At 36.4% G+C, this 24,275-nt stretch overlaps 1 protein-coding gene across 4 annotated transcripts in view; it reads right to left on the bottom strand.

The window, feature by feature from the left end:
* Adgrb3 (adhesion G protein-coupled receptor B3) overlaps positions 1-24,275 on the bottom strand; it is a 728,503-nt gene that overhangs the window by 474,046 nt on the left and 230,182 nt on the right. The gene's annotated exons all lie outside the window — the stretch shown is intronic.

The following is a 24,275-nucleotide window of genomic DNA, read 5'->3' as shown; positions in this document are numbered from 1 at the left end:
CAATATTATTTGATGTCTTTGCTAAATAAATATTTAAACCATGGACATGGTATTCATGACATCACATTTCAATTTCCTATTTTTTTATTCATTTGATTTTAAGTGCTAACTTAGTCCCTGTGAATCTCATAAAAAACATTTTTTCTTTCCCATTTCTTATTTTTATATAATATAATTATTTTATTTCTGGAAACTACATGGAAACAAATATATTTTAATGCAGTTGGACATGATAATATGCTGTTGTTAGTATTTTACTCTTATGGGGAGGCCTGCCACCCAGCTCCCAAATAAATCTACACACAGAGGCTTATGCTTAATTATGAATACTCAACCTTAGCCAGCTTTTCTTAACTTAAATCATCCCATCTACCTTTTGCCTCTGGGCTTTTCTCCATTCTCTTACTTCTGTAAATCTTACTCTTACTCTGTGGCTTGCTGTGTAGCTGGGTGGCTGGTCCCTGGAGTCCTCATCCTTCTCTGGCTCCTAGATCTCCTCCATCTCTCTTTGATCTTTTATCTCTTTCTTCTCCCCTAGATTTCTCTCTCTCTCTCTATTCTCTCTGCCTGCCATTCCTTCCTGTCCTTTCTCCTGCCTTGCTACTGGTCAGTTCTTTATTAGACCATCAGGTGTTTTACACAGGCACAGTAACACAGCTTCACAGAGTTAAACAAATACAACATAAACAAAAGTAAAACACCTTAAAATAACATTCTACTTCAGTGATACAGCTTTGTAATCTCAGTATTTGGAATGTTAGGTCAAGAGAATTCCAAATTTGAGGTCAGCCTGAGATGAACAGTTAGTTTAAAACCTGGTGGGGATATGTAGAAAGAAGGTATCTCAAACAAAACAAAACAACAATGGAGAGCAAATCTGTATTCTTAGATATTCTAGAGATTGAGGAAGGCAGATAGGAAATTAAAAGTCAGTGTTGCAAGGTAATGAAGCTGTCTCCAAATAAAAAATAAAGCAAGGCTGGAGCTAATAGATCGATGGATGAGGGCCTACCTTACTTCTTGAGGCCATAGGTTCAACACCAGTCCCAAATAAAACACAATAGCTTGTATCTATTGATATGCAGATATAACTGTTTATCTAGAACTTTATGCCATCTATATGTTTGTATATATACATGTTAACATATATTAAAGATAAATGTAAAAATTTTGCTACCAAAGAAAGAATCCTGAAGTACGTTTCCTCTGAGGAAGGATAGTTTGAATGTGATGGATAATTTCACACATCTCTTTCAAGTATTTATCTGCTATGCTTTGCTACAAGAGGCACAGAAAAGGAAGGCATGCATTGCCATTTTCTTGGTGTGTTCGACAGTTACAGATGTTCAGCATCCCCGTCTTAGTGATTCCACGCTGACTCCAGCTCTGCCCCACACTGGATGTATCATTCCTGCATTGTGGGCCCCTGTATCTGCATTTCCAACTCCTGGCTGTGCATTTGATCTTGTACATGAATATATAGTTGGAGATTTTAAATTATCTCTGACCTTACTCCTTTTTGGAAATTTAAAATGATTATACTTATTACATGCATTAAAAGTTAAACCTACTTTTAACAAGCATGAGTTTCTCTTTAGCAAGCTTTTCTACTCTTTTATTTTTCTGTCTTGATAATTTCTTTGAAGTATAAAGGAATTTTGACTATATGTTCTCAAAGGAATCTTAATTTAGATGTTCAAAAATTGAATACTTATTGTTTCATATGCACAGGAGAATGCATTTTTACCTTACCAACATCTGTATTCAGCATCTATGCCAACATAAATGAAGCCAGAAGTTTAGATGTGTTGTTCCTTCCTCTGCCTTGGCACTTGTATGTCATTTATATCCACAAAATCATATCTTCACCCCATGTATCAGTACTTTAGACTGAACTATCAGATGTTCTGATTTCATTTACTTTTTCTTGAATCCATTTGGTTACTTATATTGATATCCCACTTCAACAATAGGGCTAGAAATAGAAGATCAAAAGTTATTTTTCCCATTCCACTGAACTTTGAAGACAATTCTACCTTGATTAGTTTTCCATGAAACTGTTTCTTGTTGAAAGCATTAAGAAGATATGGTTGGGAATTGAGTTCAGTACCTCCAACATGTTAAGTAAAACCCCACTCCATCGATCCTTCAAACAACTGCAGGCCTTGGATATTTCCTAGTACCCTTGGAGTTGTGAAATGTTGCCAATATATGTCCAGGCATTCCTGTTCATTGAGCGTACATGACATGAGATGCTCCCTTGCAATTCCACACCAACACTTCAGCAGTGTGCCTGGAATATGCTCACCTTAAATAACTTTCCTTTGTTATTTGTTACTTTTCCTTTTTTCTTTGTTACTTTTATATTGTAGAGCTTCTGACTATCTCAAGTCTACGGTCATGCCAGCCTCTCTAGACTCATGAAAAATGTTCTTTAGGAAAAGTTCCTGGTTTCTAATTATTAAAGAATGCATATAAAAACAAAGAAAAATCTTTACTTTCTGTTTCATTATCTGAACAATTCTTGTAATGGAAAACTTTCACAACACTATCCTTGGGTTTCACTTCCCACTCACCCAATAACATCAAGCAATGTGACTTTGGACTTCTTTCCTTAAATGAAACTCTTGAAAGTGAGTTACCTCTTAGAAACTGTCATGTTCATCTTGATCCCTTCAGCATTTAACACCCTCCCGCCTTTCCCTACCCCACAACCTTTCTTGCAAAGCTCACCTCCCATGGCTTGCAAAGATGACAGACTTAATTCTCTTCCTCTTCATTCCCTCCTCTCCCCTCCCAGTGACTGTCATTGCCTAGGTACTCCATCCACTAAATAATGCGATGACTTTGGGTTCTGCTTCAACATTGCCTCCCTCAGAAATCCCACTCTACCGCAGCCAAATAGGATTTTTGAAGCACACAACTGTCTTTGATACTGAGAGGCCCACCACTCTCTTCCAAACTACCTACGCTAAATATTTGCATATTCTGTATGCAAACTTAGCATTTATACAAACAAGCTAATTATTTCTCTTAGGACAGCTGCTTCTGTTGTATGCTTTAAATTTCTGCTTAACAAACTTTTCAGTTCCCAAAATAAACATTTGATGAATAAATAAGTAGAAGAGTAAAAATATGTCGAGCAGATATAGTATAGAAAACACCTCAGGCTTATCAAAACATCACATCACTATGGACTATTTGTGTATATATAGAAAGAAACTGGATCTTAATCAAAGCAACTAAAGACATAAATAAGATTGTTTGCCCAGTAGAAGAGTAACAATTTTAATTTAGTTGAGGTTGCCACTTGAAGTAGATAGAGCTCATGGGGCCAGCTGAGAGAGCACTTAAGGTTATCCTATGGAAGTGGTCAGTGGTGGTGAATGCCTTTAATCCTAGCACTCAGGAGGCAGAGGCAGGTAGATCTCTGTGAGTTGGAGGCCAGCCTGGTCTACAGAGCTAGCTCCAGGACAGCCAAGGCTACACAGAGAAAACTTGTCTTGAAAAAGCAAAATAAATAAATAAATAAATACATAAATACATAAATCATGAGGAAGAATATGGGAATGGTTGCAGAAAATCTTCAAAGTAAAAACGGAAAAGAAGAAGGATTCCTGCCTGTACTTTAAGAATTATATTAAAAATAGTGATACTTAAATATAAGGACATTTCTCTGTCTTTCAACTCTTCCCAGACTAGTCACGTATTACATAAAATCTTCTCGCATTTTGTTAGAACTACTTAAAGTGGGGATTAAAGAAAAAGAGATTGGTTTCAAGTTGAGACTGACTTGAGGCAATAAGGTGAAATTCTCCAGAAGCAAAATACTAAGCAACAATAGAAAACGGAATACCTCCAGACTGGGCAGTGTGGCCAGATAGGAATATATATCTGCTCCCTCAAAGACACTCCAGTAACTGAGAGGAACTTGAACTCCTCAGTCCCAATTCTAGAGCATTCCAAAAGGATTTTTTAAAATATGAAATTAAAGGTTACCTTAGAAGGCTGAAACATCAGTGAAAATCTTAGTTATCCAACGTGGTTAAGAGTTGGCATAAAATACCAGTTGGGGTATTTTATGAAGTTGGGGGGACTTCAATTGGTACTGCCCATTAACCATGACAGTAAAATCCTAATGATTTTTGCATGTTTGGAAACTGGGTATGTAACAGAAGGATTAGAAATAAATCAACGAATATTCCAAATTATGCATGAGATACTAACTCTGATTATTCAATTATAATGAGCTTTACCATTAAGAAGTGAAAGAAATAATTATAATTAACTTTGGTAATGAGAAACTGTCTTCGTTTGGGTTGTAACTCAAAAATTGCCTCAGATGCCATTTTTCTAGTTACTTATAATCTCTATTCAAATGTATACACTGAATATATTATTCCTTCTCATAAGTTTGAATACAGTTGGGATACATTGGTTTTAAGATAATTTATTGATTTTTTTTAAGTTTTGCCTGTTTAAGATTAAAAGAATAGAGGCAATATTAAATGTCAGCTATACTGACGCTCAAGTACTTGGTTACTTTTTTTTTAATTTTGGTTTTTTGAGACAGGGTTTCTCTGTGTTGTTTTGGAGCCTGTCCTAGAACTCGCTCTGTAGACCAGACTGGCCTCAAACTCACAGAAATCCTCCTGCCTCTGCCTCCCAAGTACTGGGATTAGAGGTGTGCGCCGCCGCCGCCGCCGCCGCCGCCGCCGCCACCGCCACCGCCGCCACCACCACCACCACCACCACCACCCAGCTTCAACAGGTTACATTTTCAAATGAATGCATGAAACAAAGAACTTGTAGACTACTTAGCACTTGGCTGTGGTCTCTATTTGGGGACATATTGATAAATAAAATGTGTGTGCAGAAAGGCGCTGGGAGCAAGGACTGCCTCGAAAAGTGCAGCTCAGTGCCAGGCTCATTTCAGAAAGAATCTTCTAAGCCAAGAAGCAAAAGCGCTGTAGACAAGAAAGTCCGGTAAGAAATCAAGAACAAACTTAAATTATCAAACACTCAAAATATTGAATTATAAAGACTGGCATTATACAAATAGTTTCTTAATAGTTCTTAATAATTAAGAATTCACTATATTTGGCTAGAAGAAAGATAACCTAAATTAAATACAATTGTAACAGAAGGGTTAGAAATAAACTACATGGTTTATTAGGAAAGAGTTTTAAACATTAGCCAAATCTCCAAGAACTTTCTATTAGTGAAGCATAAAAAAGGAAAGTTTGGTCATAAAAAGGATTGAGTTTTTGATCTCTGCAAATTCTTACGCAGATGGCATGTGGGTAATGAATACCATAATAATCCCTAAGTGGATATCTCTCTGAATCCTGGAGTTGCTGAAATTCCTACATTTTGGCAACTCCATTTTCTACCAACTTGAAACTCCTGACATCCTTTCATGTCTTACATTTTCAAAACTAGTCAATGGCTCATGCATTCCACTATAACTACATTAGTCCAAAGCCCACTAATTTATCACGTGGACTGTTGCTCCTACCACCCCCATCAACAACATTATCTCTTACCTCTGTCATTAAGAGCACGATTTATTCTGCTTCAAGCCCGTTTGTCACATAGCAGGCAGGCAGGCAGATTTCTTTTAAACATAAAACAGACTGTAGAAAGTCCCTGTGGAATTCTTGTTTGCATGGCTTTCTCAGTGTTTTAAGCACAATGCAAATCCTTCCCAGCCACACCAACAACCTTATTTTAGTTGCTTAAAATGTATGGCTCATATTTCCCTTGTGCTAATTGATTTCCTTAATTAGAAAATTAGTAATCATCCCATGGCTGACTCTTTCTTGTGATTCTAACTTAAGCTAAAGCGTCACCTCCTTTAGTGACCCTGCCTGATTACCAAACACAAACAATCTACTCTGTCATTCTCTAAGTTCCAATTATCAGTCTTTAGAAGAAATCCTTTTATTTTTCAATTCTGTCATTTTTATTGAAAAATTGTACCACCTAATTGTATTCACTGTATTCTAGATAAGGACCTCAGTTCTCCCTTCTGTTTCAAATGTTTTCTTTTATTGTGTCCAAATTAGTATTTAATTTACTGAGCTCCTTAAATTGCAGTGGTTCTATACTTACTTTTTTGGGGGCGTTTTTCGAGACAGGACTTCTCTGTGTAGCTTTGCACCTTTCCTAGAACTCAGTTGGTAGCTCAGAGATCTGCCTAGCTCTACCTCCCGAGTGCTGGGATTAAAGGCATGTGCCACCACTCCCCAGCATATACTTACTTTATATTTGTTTTACTTTTCCAAGCTTGTTTCTTCCTTTTAAAAAAAAATAAATAAACGGCATTTAATATTTAATTGTGTGTACATATTTGTGGGTATTTGCACATGAGTGTAGTTGATCACAGACACCAGAAGAGGGCAGCAGATCCCCTTAACTGGAGTTATAGGTGGCTGTTATGTGCCATGTGGATGCTGGAAATGAACACAAACTTTTTAACGATGAAGTCATCTCGCCAGCCCAAAGATGCTTCCTCTCTACTCTTCTGTTGTTTGTTTATCCTTTCTGTATCATTTTTTTTTTTGGTCTTCTACAGTCTAAAAATGATTTTAAATTTATGTATTTTCCTAGTTCAACTTGCTTCTTTTTGTTTGTTTGTTTTGTTTTGTCTTCCTGTTCTGGGTATATTTTTAAAAGAACTTATATTTAATTTAAAAAATTATGTGTATACATGTGTCGGAATATGAACTGGAGCATGTGAGTGCAGTACCAGAGGAATCCAGCGAGAGCATCAAATTACCAGGAACTGGAGTTACAGGACTTGTAAGTAACCTTAAGTGGGTGCTGGGACCCAAACTCTGGTATTCTACCTAAGCAGCATACAGTCTTAACTGCTGCACCCTCTCCCCAGACCTTCTGAGTACATTGTTTTTTAGGGTGTATCTGCTGATTCTTCCGTATTTTAACTCATTTTCAAGATTGAAGTACTTTGTCTTATTTAATTTTATTTCATTTAGTATCATCTTACACAGTATTCTCCCTACCATCTCAATAGATTTCTGTAAGACCTTACTGTTAAATTTACAAGTGTCCTTTCATGGCAATAAATTTCTTGATTTTGGATTATTAAATGATGAAAGCATAAGTTCACTCTGAACACCTTAATGTTATGCTGTAATGCTTATTTTTTATTGATTTTGTTTGTTTGTTTACAAGAGGTACTCCTGCTATTTAACTGGAATACTTTCCAGTCTGGTAGGCAGGGCAGTTTAGTGTTCTCTTCTTTATTAGTTGATATTAATATCATTTCTATTTTCTATGTCAACATTGGGTTTTAAATAGATTGTGTGACTTGTCCATCATCACACACTAATATGTGCTCTGTCTGAGAATTAAAAAAAAAAAGAAACAGAAAAAATTATGTCTCATTGCTGTACAAGTCATAATTAATCTCACACTGTCATCAACAGGAAGTGGATCACTGACATACCCAAAGCTTAAAATTTTGCATAATTTCCTTCTATAAACTGATGCACAGCTGTGTGTCATTTCCGTGGTGGAAAGACCCAAGTGTAATTAATACAGCCTCAGGTGAAAGTCTGTTCTGAGACCTTCCATCTCAGCTGTAGGTTCCTCCTAAATGTTTTTGTAGGTTTTTATGTCATCTGTCACGGGGAGGCAACTCTGCTAAAGGAAGAGTCTCACAATGTGAAGTGATATTAAGATGCTTTGCTGGTGAGTAATGTTTATAATTCGTCTTCCCCGTAGTGGCCACTATTGCCAACCAGATGATTTTGTAATGTTGCCTCAACCAGTGACAACTTTATTGAATATGAACAAGATAACTTTACATTTCAAATGAAGTATTTGAAAGTGTGTGAGTACTGAGCTACCTTAGATTCGTTTTTGAAGTAGCATAGAAATAAACAGACACACATAATATATTATACATGAATTCCTTATATCCATAAGCTATTTAGATGGAATTGGTGTTAATTCCAGTGTCCTTTGAGACCACAATGGCTTTAAACTCTAATAACGAATGTAACTACCAGAGCAATACTCAGTTCTTCTTAGTAAATGCCTGAGAAAGAACTGAACTCCTCCAGCAGACAATCTGTTAATCACTTAATAAAGGTCACAAGTGAATCACATAAGAATTTAATTCTTCTATGTAACAGTACTCTATATTTTGCTCAAAGCCTAAGGTTTCAAGGAACAAGAATTTCCCATTACCACAAACAATAATTTGATCTCCAAAACAATCCTGAAAAAAATTCTTCAAGACATTAAGAAAAAAGGGGGGAAGAGAGGGGGGAGAGAAACACAAACAACTGCCACATGATGGTTGACATTTTAGGATGACCTTTGTGTAGAATAAAAAGCCATTTTCCAAAAAGCCAAAATTCAAACTTTCCCAGAAACAAATTTGCAAGTGAATAGATATTATGAGCTAAAAAAGGAATTACTGAATTACTGCCCTTGATTTTTTTTTTTTCAACATTACTGAAATCAGTAGTTAAGTGCCGGGATTACATACAGACACTCCATCCATTTTCCTGCCAATTCTACAAAACGGTTAAACCTGGATTGACAACTCTGCATCTTCTTTTTAATCACAAAACCTTCCTTCAGAGCCTCTGTAAATACCGGTACCCAGACTGACTGTCTTGGTGAATTTAGTAATTCCAGCATTCAAATCAGGTCTGTGTCTCACTGTCTTGACCTCTGATGTTGCCCTCTGATTGCACAGTGATGCTCCCGAAGATTATTCTATTCTTCCAGCAGCAGACTGTCTTAATACAAGATGATCAGGACCATTTAGGTCCTACCTTGAGACAGTTCAGTACATGTTATCAGGACACCCAGGACAAAGTTACCAGGAAAATAAATGGCTGTTCTAAATGAAACTCACAACTCACAGAAACATCAGTATACCTTCTGTCTGTTCTTAAGAGAGGGTTGCTACCTCCCTTTCAGCTCTCAGTTGCAACTGTATTGGTAGAAGGATACAACAATAACAATTGTTATTTCACTCCTATACACATGCATGTGCTGTTTTTATCTATCACATCTGCAAAATTTAAAAACAAAATCAAAGTTTCTAAGAGAATCATGGAAAATGTGAAGAACACATACATCCTATGCTTCTAAATTCTACATTATTTAGAGTCAAAATTATTCCAAACAACTTTTAAAATGCTAAGTTTTAACCTAGTCAATCATTCTCTTGAACATGATTAAAATACAGATGTGTCTGATCTATGATTATTTATTATAGAAGTTTTCTGTACCAACAAATATGTAAGCAGAAACTAGTAATAATAAAATTAATAAATTTGTTTTCCAAGAGAGTTTAGGGGCTAAGGAAATGCTCTTGTGTTTTGATCACAAAAAATAACTAAAAACAAATATTCATCTTTTTGAGGCCATAAATAATGTTATTTACCCTTATAATTTAGTGCTTCTGAAGGTTTTGAATAATGATTATATATTATTTTTAAAGCCAGGAAAGGGATCTTTTATACAGCTGTAGCTCTGCACAATTCTAGAACATTGCAGTGAGGAGAATTACATTTCTGTGTCGACATGGATGATGATAAAACGTAGGAATTTCCAAGTTTGCTTCTTCTATAACTTTGTGACAAGAAAGAAGCAAACGGGGACAATGGCTGGAGGGAAGATTAGAATGGAATATTTGGGAAACTTTTTAACCTAATTTGGAAAACTCATTTACAGTTCGTAGATAATCAAAGGACTGCTGTGAAGCAAGGCAACATGGGGCTGGTCCTCTTTCAACACGTTCCTGGAGATGGCAAGGCTGTAGATGGAGGTCGGGGATCAGCCTGAAGCAGGCAGCCTCTCAAGTAGGACACAGGTAGTCTGCTTGACCAACCAAGCAGAAAGGGAAGTCTGCTAGAGTTGTAATTGCTACCAAAATAAAGAGTAACCCATTCTGTTTCAAACTACATTGATCTGCATGTGATTTTTTAAATTTTCAGTCCATATCCACAATTAAGTATTTTTGTTCAAGGTTTCCTATTGTTAAATGTTTTATATTACTAAAAGAGCAGACTTATTATCAATTATTCTTAAAACAAGATTGTTAAGAAAGGGCTTTGTGTTCATATGATCCAGAGAAAGAATGAGAATACCAGTAACCATGAAAACCTGAGGCTCAATTGGGAGACCCTGTATTAGTAAACTGAATGATTAGATTTTATAGAAATAATGCCTTAGTAAATCAGAACATGGTTTCAGATCTACTATTTGGGTATCCATGCAAATGTAAAACTTAAGAATTATTCCAGAATCAAACATGAAATGTAAGACATTGGAGGTAACCCCAATGATTTAAACAAGCTTCTCTCTCTCTCTCTCTCTCTCTCTCTCTCTCTCTCTCTCTCTCTCTCTCTCTCTCTCTCTCTCTCCATTTTGCATGTGTGGGGGGCATATGCATGTGTATGTACATACAAATGTGCCTACATATGTGGAAGAAGAGGGCCATACCAAGCATCTTCCTCTATGATCTCTACCACATCTTTTTTAACCTTTCACATCTGATTTAATTGAGAAATAAACACCAGACAGGCTTTGTGAAACCCCTGGCAATATGATAAACCTTCAAGAATTTATTGAATCCTAGGTTCCACTATGTACCATGTCCTTTGGATCATTTTTATTATGGCTCAATTTTTGGTGTTCATCATGGGGATTTAACACAGCATGCATCACCACTGTTTAACACCCAAAGTCTTTTCAAATGAAACAATTGTCTATGATTGAATAAGTAAAACGAAAACAGCAGATGGGGAAAACTCAGTGTCCAGAAGGGAAATTCCCTCTTTGCTTGTCTGCTCTACTTTAGGAGCCACTGTATTTTTCCAGTGTTTTACCTACTGTATTCTCGTTCTGAATCTGGAGATAAGTACCTTGGTTAGGTATCTTATTTTCTGAGACAACCTCTCACTGAAACTCGAGTCCATGGACTAGGTTGGGAAGGCTGGACAATAAGCTCCAAAGGACCCCCACCTAAGTGCTGGAGTTACAGAGGTGTGCTGCCACATCCAGCATCACATAGGGTACTCTGGTACCCTGCTTACAGACAAGGCATTCACTATACTGGCTGAGCCATCCTCCAAGACCCCTAAGCAAATATTTTCTCAGCAAAAATCACACTAAAAGCCAAAGTCGGATACATTGGTAATATTCATCTTTTACATATGTTGTAAACTTTAATTCCCATGTGACATTATTATTTTTTTAATCATGCTTCATTTGATACTGTGGGGGGAAAATGACACCCTAATTGCCCTAGCACCACAAAGTGATAGATATCATGCTATAAATTGGTTAGTTTGAATACTTAGGGCATGAATGCCTTTGAAATAATTTCAATATGGGAACCAAAGAATATAGGAGCTTTATGAAATCAGAAAATCCAAGCTGGATGTCATGGTCAGACATATATCCAAGAAATGACCTAACTATATATGAATTATCGGTCATTATGTACTTTACAACACAGTCAAATACAGAGTATTTTGTATGGATTATACATGAGGCAGGTAAATGTGAGAAGAATTGGAAAAATCTCTATGGTACATTTGTCCACTGACTTGCCATACTACTTTCAGAAATTCACTAATTTTTTTTTTTTGTGTGTGTGTGTGTGTGTGTGTATACATGCACACACACTTGTTAACTGGCTACCTTGTTGGTATGGAGCCAGATAGAAGTAGCATGTCACTGAGTCAATACATTCTTATAGTATTATGACTTTTTAGTTTTTTTCAGCAAAGATGTATTCATGTGGCAGTTAAGGTGATACTTTCTAAAACAATCAGTATTTACTATTTCTTAAAAGCCTGCATATTACAATAAAATGTCTATTAACATCGTGAACACACAAAAGTGCCCCCATTGTCATAAGTCTAAATAGGGGCAATGGCTGATTATTATTTAGAAAGCAATTTAAAGCCAGGGGTGGCTTCAGAAGTGATCATTTAAAAGGTGAGTATTAGGGAACTGTGACTGAGAGAGAGGTCGTTACAGCAGGAGGCATCCAAGCAAAGGCACTTTCATCTCCAGGGCACTCGTCTGGCTTCGCAAAGCATGTGATTATTGCACAGCTCACTCGGTCTTTCAGTGAAGACACTGAAAGGAATGGGGGTCTCGCTGGGGCCCAGTCACTTCCACAGACCTCATTCAGTGCACTAACTGCTTCGATCACACTACACTGAGTGACACCATCTCTCAGCGAACCTCAGACTGTGATGTTTAAGTGATTCTTTTCATGCCTAAGTACCATTCTTCTTAAGGCCACTGATTAGGAGGCAGCATATGTAGTTGTAGGAGATGAAAACATCTAGGCCCAAGTTAGTCCCTGCTCCAGGCTGAGACGTGCTTTGTGAGAGATCATGTGTTATGTTGAAATCACTACACTAGAAAGCCACATTTTCACAGAGGAATGGGGCACACTCCACATCTGCCTATGAGGTCCTACATTAGCTATTGCCCTTTCCATCACCTTTCAGTTTCTAGTGATTAGAATACACACTATAGGCCTTTAATGCTTTAGTAAGAAACACCTAGTGGATGTTTCCAATATGTACATCAGAATCTAATTCAGACAGGTTGAATTGGAATTCTACTGGAAGGCCCCTGGGTGATGTTGTTTTAACAAGCACCAGGCCATTCATTGCAGTAATTGTTAAAGAACTGAACCTCCTTAATAGCCATCAAAAACCATCCACAGAAGCATTTGGCTTGGAATTATCTAAGCCTTAACCATTATGAAGCTTCATACAACATCTGTACTTCAGTTTTCTATTTAAGTATTAGTATACTCATCAGTGCAAATAAGCATTGGATATATATGACAAACAAAACACACACAAACAAACAAACAAAAACTTGTCTTCTCGGTATATGGTCTTCAATCCAAGGTGGCAAGACTGAACCCTAAAGATTTTTTTTAACCAGGTTTACTAATTTTATCTGTTAGCCACCATAGGCTTTGGGATTTTTTATATTTGTATTTAATGTACCTTTTTAATCTTATAATTCAAATCTGATATTCGACTTTTAGGCTGAACTTAGGCAAATGCATCTTATATATGCTACTGAAAGCCACCTTTCCTATGTAAATTATCAATTCATCAAATGGTATCTGAGTTTATTAAAGATTTTCAGATGGAGTAAATAAAAATGGCTTAGTCACCAGTCTGAGGGAGTTGAAGGTGCTGTGAATGGTACAGACCATATGACCGGTTGTTTGTATCCAGTCTGGATATGTTCACTCAACATCAGGGGTAAGTACACTTTTCTATTGGAAGAAAATTGGCAATCATGATTTCCAAGGGATTTTTTTCTCTGAAAAAAGTTATTTGTTGATATTAAATTATAAGAGATTTGGAGACACAAGAATACACAATCATATTTCTTTCTTTAATTTTGGCCTTTAATTTTCTTTAATGTCATGATCCTTCATCATTGGCTTTTTCTAAGAGATTTATTTCAAGTGAGAAGTGAAATGTATGTTGGGAGGTGTCAACTTTAAGTATGCCCAGAAGCACGTCCAAGTTTATCAGATAAAGTAGACTACTACTTGTTTGCACCTCTCATATGCAAAGGAATTTGACAGAAATTAGATGTGGTTCCTTGTTGTTAGCAAATGTAGAAACCGTATCAGAAACATAAGAAGCAAGTTCCAAGCACCTTTAGTCACAGGGTCCAGCACAGTCATGCCACTGAGTCCAGCAGAATCTGACAGTGCTAGATCACTTGGGGGAAATTTTTTATTCATCGTCTCAAGAGAAAATGATTGTTATATTTATATTTGGCTAAACATAATTTTCTTTCACTTCCATACCAAGATATAGAGTTAGTCTCTTCAAGGCCTTATTTCTTTGAAAATTTATTTCCTTTCCCTTGGTTCTTTCAATATTATACAACCAGGTACTTAAGACAACTTCAGTGTTGAAATACGAACAAGTAAATTCTTCTCTGTAAAGTTACTCTTTAGAGCCTGTTAGTTTATGTATATTTAAGGGAACAAGACTCTTTTTTCTTTTCTTTTTTTGCATAACACTAGGGAAATGACGAGATAATATCCTTTGTGTAGTGGTTCATAATGAAAAAAGCAAACAATCTCCAGTCTACTGAAGAGATGACATGTTGTTTTGTGCTTAATGAAAGATAAATTAAAATCATTTGACATTGCCATATGCTAACAATCAACTCCTGAGCAGAAAGAACATTACCACAGATGGCTTGATAGATTGTCCTAAAAAGGTTGCAGGGAATAAACTCTCCATTCTTATTATAGTTGTTGGTGTGACAACAGACACAATCTTCAGTGAATAAGATTGTTGAGTAATTATGGTTATGTCTCCCATTTTGAATCAGAGTTACATAATATGAACAGCATCCATCTACTTGGATAAATCTTTTAACATAAAGATAAAAAAGCATGCAGTAAGATATTGTGTGTATCCTAATAGTCTAGATGATAGATTCTAATGCTGCTAAAAATCATGTATGGATAGGAAGCCATTCAGACTTTCAGTCATGAAAATTATTGTATAAGTGCTTAACAATAATTTATATTTGAGAGCAAGATTTTTTTATCAATATTGATTATGGCCAATATATAACAGTTACTTATTTTCTAAGAAGTTTTCATTATGATAGGTAGTATTACTATGTTCAAAATATCCTGTACCTTAATATGTGAATTTATATCCATATTGTTTTGCATTTGTTAAAATTATAAAGTATTATTATACGTAATGATAAAAGTAGTATTTTTATCCATTTCTAATTGTTTTTTCATTCATTGCTAAGTATTATCCAAAATGGCTTCCAGTGCTCTGATAAGTATCCCTAAACTGTGTATATTCCTACGATGCTTATTTCCTAGTTCTCTGTAAAGAAGATTATCCCAAGGGCAGTGATCCCATGTTGAGTATTGGGTAATGAGGAATCCTGACTTTTCTGTCTTTATTTATCTCATTCTCCCTTTTCTAGTTTGTCCTGGCAAAAGCAAGTTATCATTTTGTGGTCCAGTGGAGAAGTACAGGTAAAGACAAAGCCGGCCCTACAAATTATTTATATTTTTAAACTAAAATATGATTGTATTATTTCCCCTTCCCTTCCTTCTCTCTAATCTTTTCCAGGACCTGCATTCCTCACTCCCTTTCAAATGCATATTATATACATGTTAAATACCACCTGGTGAGTTAGTTACTTGCACATGCGCGTGCACGCGTGCACACACACACAATTTCAGAATTGACCACTTGGTACTGGATAATCAATTAGTGGACTCATCATTGGGAAACACTAATCCTCCCACACTTAGTATTCCTTTTTGCTATAGTCCTTTGTCTAGGAGTGGGACATTGTGATATTCTTATTTTAAACAAGAAAATTAAAAAAGAATGGTATCCAGGTATACACAACTGGAGACTGGGGGAGAAGAAGTAGAGTTCAAAGAAATAGTAACAATCCCACTAAAAAGTCATTGATATCCTCCGTTGTCTAATAGAGAGTAAATTCCTGGGTGAAAAGTGACACTTTTCTGTAGTATCATAACAGAGGTCAAGACAATATACAAATGGAAAAATGACAGATATGACAGAAGCCTTATGGAGAAGGAAGGTAAATCTACAAACAGTAGAAATGGAGGGCAAGCGAAGTGGGGCCTCTAAATAGGGTGATTTGACTTAATTTTTTTTGTCAACTTGATGATGAAGCACAGGTGAAAGTGCAGGACAAGAGGTCCTTGTGCTCAGATGTAAGTCCCAAGGAAACCAGAAAAAGTTAAATACACGTGCTTATATCTTCAGAGAAAGGAGATGTTTACCCCAGCTGGAATGCTGTGAAAGGATGTCATTTACAACCTTATGCTCTCTGTAGAGCCAAGCTTCACCTGAATCCTCCAGAACATTCTTTGTTTATTCCAGACTTTCCACCTGCCCCCAAGTCTTGAGCATTGCTTCTCAGTCCACAAACCCCCTCCATATTAGAGATGTCATTTGTACATTACAACGTATAATTTCCTTTACATAGGGACAGGTCAATCACGACACCCACAGGCTATTATGTTTACTGCATCATTCTCCCTATATCCTTATCTTGAGCATTGTTCCTATAGAAGTCAACAGAACTCATCTTTATGGAAGAAGTCATATGTACTTCGTAAATAGGTTCAAAGTAAACATGTCTTCAGCTTGTTGTACGTTCAAGGCGGAGTTAGTTAATTATCATCAAGTAACTTTTTTTCCCAAAATTGTGCTGTACTTAAATATGTCTAAAATAAGCCATCTGGTGTCAGATTCCAGAAGATTGAACTAGCACTGACTAAGTAAAGTCGTACTGAAACAAGTTTCATTCTTGCCTGTCTGAGGATCATTTCACTACTGACCATGACACTTGCAGGGACTCCCACAGGTGATGGGAAGTTGGCAGAAGCCATATTTCAATTTGTTGGTGGACCTCAATCTAATGATGTGCAGTACAATACCCGATGTTGGGCAGTGGCAGCACTAAGCAGCTCCTACCAGGCATGAGAATGCAGAATCGATGTTCTACTCCATTCCATCTTGCTAAGTTTTCATGTTTTGTATGATATGCATGTTTGAGTTACAATATTTCCAAGACAAAGTGGCTTTGTAAGTACAAAAAAAAAAAAAAAACCCAGCACAAGTTAAGAGGCATTTTTATCTACATTAGTAAAAACTAATACTACTTCAATTACCAAAACAGTTGGAATAAGCCTTATCATATGCACATTGCTTGTCTCTCTTGCTGGTAAATAGGTCCTCAGCAGAGAATATAGTCAGACTATAGTTAGTGATTAAAAATTCCTGTTGCTCAGCTTGTGTATATCTTATTTCACTGTTCTAACATTTACTTTATCCCTAAGTTCACTGTGCAATGACAAAGGAAGGAGACTGGCTAATTCCACAAAACGGCTCACCCAATCTATTGCTTTAATAACTACTTATAGCGGTGGAGGCACGGTTGTGGAGTATTTTAACTATGTAAAGATGTGTTACATTTGTTTATGCTATGGAATATTACTTTAACTGTGTAAAGGTGTGTTACATTTCTTTATGTTGCATTTGTTTAACAATGTAAGGATGTGTTACATGTGTTTATGCTGCATTTGTTTAATTATGAAAAGATGTGTTGCTGTTTTACCTTGCCTGCCTAGAGCACCTGATTGGTCTAATAAAAAGCTAAATGACCAATAGCCAGGAAGAGAAAGGATAGGCAGGGCTGGCAGGCAGAGAGAAAAGATAGGAGGAGAAATCTAAGAAAGGAGAATGAGAGGAAGAAGAGAATGGGAAGAAAGAGAGTGGGGGGACATGCCTGGGGCAGAAGCCGGAAAGCTGCCAGCCAGACATGGAGACAGCAGGAAAGTAAGATATAATAAAAATAAAACAGAAATAAAGAAAGGTAAAAAGCCACGAGGTAAAATGTAGATTAAAAAGAAACAGATTAAAATAAGAGCTAGTCTAAGGCCAAACATTCAAAACTAATAATAAGTCTCCATGTCATGATTTGGGAGCAGCTTGGTGGCCCAAAAGAAAGCCTGGTACAGAGTCATTCATTGGTGAGTATTCATATGTAATACAAATATCTCCAGATTCACTTCCTACTTGGAGGAGTCTATTCACATACCTTTTCCTCTGACCCTCTCGCTGTTACTATTCCAATCACGTTCTTTTAAAGCGATTCTGATGCCAGGCTTGAGGCAAGGGCCTTACTCTTTCTAGATGTGTATTTTGCCACTGAGGGAGATTTTATCTCTATCAACCATTTTCTCTCTGGTCACTTAAATCTAGCAAAAATTTACACAACTGTCATAATATCTACCAATCATTATTAACTAGGGTGAAATCTTTCAGATCTCCTTAGATACATCTAGTGTCTTTTTGTGTTATAACATACCAATAAGAGTATCACTTTTAGCTCCACCTCCTCTAATAATATTTTAAATGCTTTTCTATTATAATTGAAATATTTATATGAATTTATGAGAACAAAACCTATTGATTCATGTATATAATGGATGACCAATTTACATATATTAGCATACATATCACCTTATTTTTTTTAAATAAAAAGATTTCTTTATTTTTATTTTATGTATACAAGTGTTTTGCCCATATATTTAGGTGCACTATGTATGTGCAGTGCCCGTTGAAGCCAGAAGAGGGTGTTGAAACCCCCAGAGTGTGTATGCAGTGCCTGTGGACGCCAGAAGAAGATGTTGAAACCCCCCAGAACTGGAATTACAGACAGTAAGTACCACTATGTGGATCCTAGGAACACAAACCAGAGCTGCAAATGCTCTTTTCAACTCCGAGCATTTCTGCAGCCCCAGTTTAAACTTTTAAAATGTCCTTATGCTGCTATTCGCAACCATCTCTTCTATCTGTAGCGGTCTAATGTTGATTACACTGAACCTGCTGTGCTACCGAGCACTAGAACCTACTCTTCCTATCAACTGGTCTCTCTCTTTGCTCCTATTCTGTACTGTCTACACTGCCTTTTAAATGTGCCAGAAATAAGTTTTTCTTCAAAGCCACTCCATAGGACTTTTACTATAACATAGTGGAGGCTGAGTATCAACTTGACTCTGGTAAGATATGCTCAATTGGTAGACTATGTCTGGATGTCTTTGAAGAATCTCCCCGAAGACAGTATCATTGAATTGAGCCAACTGAACAAAGAAGATCTGCTCTGACAGAGATGGTAAAGAATCATCTTTAGCAGTGGATGAGCTTTTGTTCAGCTGGAATAAAAGAAGGAAAGGGACCTTGTTGGATCTCTCAGAACCGGTGCACTCATCTTCATCTTCTAGATCTTGGACCTCGAGATTCTCTGGCTTTCTAAGTATGACCGGAGCATTGTCTCCAGCAATCAGCCCTTGGGACACAGAAAGCTCCACATCGCTTGTTATTCTGCTTTTCACATTGAAGATGTCATATCCTGAGACCTTTCTCGCCTCCAGTATCACATCAGGACATTCCTACAAGAAATCCCCTCCATTCTTCATTGTCCCAGCCTACCTGCCCCCTGGAGAATATTGACCAATGCAGATGTTTCTATGCATTTTTGGATTATAAAAACTAAATCCAAAGTGTTGTTATATAAAAAAAATTATGTTCATCTCTGCTGTTTTCTGTAGTCCTTCTCCAAGGTCTAGCCACACTGATAACACTACTTTTCCATCTAGTTAGATAAGTTGTTTGGCATACTGCTAGGCATCTTTTCATGACTGATGAGGTTAAAGATTAAATTCTCTGATTTTATAGCCCCTAGGGGTGGTACATGTTGTGGCTGTTGGTGTGGCCTGGGTAAAAGGATATATATATATATATATATATATATATATATATATATATATATATATATATAACTTCAGATATAAGAATTTATTTTCATTTGTATATTTATAGGCTCCAATCCCACAAACCATATAGTAGGAATCATTTTCCCTAGACAGAAAGATGTTGAGAGTATTAAGGTGAATTGAGAAGTGTCTAGCCTAGCAGAGGGACATCTTTACCTTTGATGATCACATCAGGAGATGGTCTGATACTTTAGATTTAAACTCCAAGTGCAGCATCAAATGTTCAATGCCCACCTCCTTTCATTTCCATTACTCTTTCTTTCTCCCTTAGACTTGAAAAGACGCAGGTGGATGTCACTTAAACGTAGATACTTACAAGCTTCTGCCTTTGGTGCCATGCTTAAAATGGCAGAACACTATTAAACTTGGGAGAATTTATGGGCAATTAAAAAAGACTAGGCTCTTGGCTAAATAAAATGATATCAACATATTTTTCTTGAGGTATTATTTCAAAATTGGCCATTTTTGAAAAGAATTCTCTTAATTATCCTTTAAAAATATAAACCGATATCATTAGCATGAGCAGAGAAAAAAAATTGTATACCATCTTTACAATTTCTGACCATGGTCTCAGTTTTATTTGGATTTTTATTCTGGTCTCCCTTCTACATAGAATGTATCAGAGGAGGGAAGATATTTCAAACCCATATTAAACTCTTCATTTTTTTTATAAGGTGTTTTCAAAACTCTGTGTAGCTATCAGGTATCAGTTCAACAGCTTATTTGAGATGTTTTCAAGAATTACCTGTACATGAGTCTCTAAAATCCTCTTGCTCTTTATTGCATATGTATATTCCTCTTAAAGAAAGGTGACCATTTTATGTATGCTTTAAACACACACAAACACACATACACACACACACACACACACATACACACTGAGGGAGAGAGAGCAAACTAGAGGAGTTGTATTGTTATACCTACATTTTAAATTTCTCAAATTAGACTGCTATTAAAAATACCAGGTGTTTACTGCTCCATAGTTTATGTATTTCAAGTTATTTATATATAGATATAGATATAGACATATATCTATATCTATATATATCTTTAATTTTATCTTTATGACCTCTCTATTCATGGGCTTTTGATTATGTTTACAGTACCAGATATGAACTCCTTTATGTTTTAAATAACAAATCAGACATTTTATTTAAAAATCAATACTCTAAGTTTTTTCCCTGATAGGTAGTAGAGACCAGGTTTGTTTAAAAAGGTATTTAAGAACATATACATGGATGAGTCCTGGTGTTGTGCTCCACTCCTGTAATCAGAGAACTTGGGAGATGGAGGCAGGAGGACTGTAGTGATTCAAGATTATCTAGCGCAAAACAGCAAGACCTTATCTAAAAAAGTTAAAAAAAAAAAAAAGACAAATGGATAACTAGAGGAAAAACCAACAACTTGTGAATTCCCAAGTATCATATCTGGGCATTCAGATTCTGGGGATATCAGGTGGGTCTTGATATTTTTTCTTTTAATAAATGGTCTAGTGATTTTATTCCTCTTGAAACACTGCTCTGAATACTTGGCACTTGGTGCAATACAGCAGTAGTTCATCAATGTCATTTTTACAGCATCCACAATGTTTATATGCTCATGTTGAAAACTATGAAATATTTTTATATAAGAGAGGTTTAGTTTCTATCTTCCCATTCAAAGAATGTGACAAATATTCTTCCTCTCACATACAAAAAGCAGATTTGTGGAGTAACACAGAGACAGAGCTGTTCAACTCCACTCTCTTAGTCTTTCCCAAACTTAAAAAAATCTTTTCAGGCATTGTAAAAATTTTTATAACCCTGAATGCTAAATATGCACTTACTGAATGTACAAAAATAAAATCAACGAAATTCACAGCACAAAAGACCTCATACTTAGAGTCAGCATGACCTCGTTGAAAGTTTTCAATTGGAAATGTAGTCTGCACAACACTGAACTGAGGGAAAGTCAATCTCAACAGATCCAGCAGCAGGGACATGGGGATGCTGAACCATGAAGAAGGTTATGCCAAAAATAATGTGTTCTGGGAAAAGATGATTATCTTAATGACTTATATCAGAAAAGAGTACCATCTAGAATTTGGGTGAATTGTGTTTAAAAAGTATGCTTAATACCATTTTATGTTATCTACTAATATTCATTACCACTGTATGAACCTTGATTTTGAGAACATCAAGATTTTAAGTTTAGTTATTTTTCCTCAACCATAATGCTTTTTTTTGATAACTTAAAACATGCAGTTAGTTATTACAAAATGAAAATGAAATCCTGTCTGATTATGCATAGCAAACAGTGAAATAAAAATATGTTAATTCACAAAGCAAGTGGATTAATAGTTATTTGAAGTAACAAATTAAGCTTGTATCTTAACTCATACAACTTGAAGTGAAATGTTTATGCCAAATTACTGGGGCACACCACATGCTCCTTAGACTCATTTGAATTTCTGAGATGAGAACAAGTTCGTGTTTTGATGGAGCTATCTAAATAATTACTTCATCTGCATTTCACAGGCCATTAATGCAATTTTTTTTCATACTAACCAATCCATCTGTGTATACAACATGAGTTCATAAGGTAATTATCTGCTCTCTAATATGCCCCTTTGGGCAAAGGAGGCAGATAAAGGAACCACTTGCAGTCTTTTGGGGACTTATTCTGTAATTGTCACCATTTGGGAGTCATCTGTCTTTTATCTTCTAAAGTTCTCCCTACCTATGGAGGCGTATCCTAGCAACAAATCAGAGGCAAGACTTTGTAACCAACTTGGCGAGGGAGTCTTTCTTTAGAAGAGACATACTGGAAATTCAACAAGTAAAGCAGAAAGATATTAAGCAGCAGTATGTGACCCAAATAACTATTTAGAAAGCTAGGAATGAGGCACATTTTGCTTTTCCTTAGCAAGGGGAATTAATAGGAAATCCTAGGTTCCTACTTGGAAATTTTGATTAGCTTCTACTGCAATAAACACCATTATGCAACAGATCCTGAGGTAAGCTATGTTTGACTCAGTGGATAGGACAAATGAAGAAAGAAGAAATGGATTTCAGAAAGAGAGACATTCAATGGCATCACACGGAAAGCCATTTACAATTTGTGAAGAACTCTTTTAGGATTTTCTTTATATGTGTATACATTATAATATCATGGCATCATTTAAAATTAAATCCTATGTTATCTAAACATATATTCCCTATGCCCACTTAAGATCTGTTATGATTTTCCACTGGACTTCTGGAATTATACATCTGGACAAAGGACAGGTCATGGATGAAGAAAGACTTATGCAAATTTAAGTAGAGATAGGATGAGAATTGGTCTTTTCAAAATTCAATGTTGTTTCCCAGGCTCTTGGTATTAATTAAGACTATTGGACACGAATCATTAAGTACATTCAACTTAATCCTCAGCTTGAACTTGAAAACAATTTAACATCATTAAACTCATAGTTGAGAGAAAAAATCACTTTCACTCCATACTAGCATATTCAAGTAGGGCATATTTCTATGAGTTCTTGGTATTGTTTACTTCTTTCCCCACCTTTCCACATTAATTCACACACACACACACACACACACACACACACACACACACACACACTAAATGTACTAAAATTATCTTTAAAGAGGTCTAAAGAATAAATCTGATGCAGGAATTACATAAATAGTCAAGAGACAAACTTTCTTTACATTCGCAGTAAGCTCCAGTGGGACCACAAATGACAAAGGCTTATATTGACACTTCAGGAACAACAAAAGTTATGTGACTTCCATCCCTCTTACATCCTAGACAAATAGTATCTTTATTTGTTTGTTTTTTTTAAGACAGGGTTTCTCTGTGTAGCTTTGCACCTTTCCTGGAACTCACTCTGTAGCCCAGGCTGCCTTTGAATTCACAGAGATCGACCTGCCTCTGCCTCCCAAATGCTGAGATTAAAGGTGTGCGCCACCACCGCCCTGCTCAAATAGTATCTTTAAATTGATGATATTTTACCCTTTTTGTGCAATTGGCTTGCTTGCTATAATATGGTATTCATCTTAAGTCTCCCCAAGTACTCTTTGGCTGAGTTTTTTTTTTTTTATGCTATTTAACAACAACAAAGCTAATTTGTTGAAACCTCTCTTTAATGGCTACCTATTCTTGGGTCAGACAGTTTGCCGGATACGTGAGGCATACTCAGCCCATGGTAACTGTTCATATACCATAGATAAGCAGCTATAGGTCTGAGAAAAACAAGCTACGTAGAGCTCTGCTCTTCAGGGGCGGAGGGAAATGAACAGGTAATGGGTATGATTTGCAACAAAAAAAATAATTAGAGTGTCAAGTTCAACAGAGATGTGAATGAATGAAAAACATGGGCACTGTGGAAAGCATGCATAAATGGAGAGTGGAAAGAGACAGGAGGAAGGCCCACAAAAGTATAGAAATTATTAACAAACCGGGAAATGTCTCTGGTGAGTTTTAAGCAAAAGAATGTTTCAATTTATATTTTAGCGATTTCACTTGAAGGCCAAGTAGAAAAGCAACTGTAGTAAGACAAGAATGCTTTAAAAATTCTCTGTAGCTGCATCTGTCCACCCAACAGCTATTTGCTGTGTGCAGTATTTAATCTGTCACAGGTGGCTGCTGCTCAGCCTATGGGCAGCACATACAGGACAGTTTTTCAAGGCAGTAGTGCTCTACATCACCGTCTGTATCTTCCAGGTCTTTGCTCTTGAGGTCTTCACCTTCCAATGGTAGAGTCCAGCTGTAGGACCTCTATCCACTCTCTCTTCCTTGGCGTCACTGATCACATTCCTGCCTCCTTTCCCTGACTGCATACATCTGTGCTTCACCTCCAGCACCTCCGTTTCTACAGAAG

Source organism: Peromyscus californicus, unplaced genomic scaffold (genome assembly GCF_007827085.1).
Source record: "Peromyscus californicus insignis strain IS unplaced genomic scaffold, ASM782708v3 Scaffold_19__1_contigs__length_69161282, whole genome shotgun sequence".
NCBI lineage: Eukaryota > Metazoa > Chordata > Mammalia > Rodentia > Cricetidae > Peromyscus > Peromyscus californicus.
The sequence above is the reverse complement of the archived record's forward strand: the minus strand, read 5'-3'. Positions and strand labels throughout refer to the sequence as shown.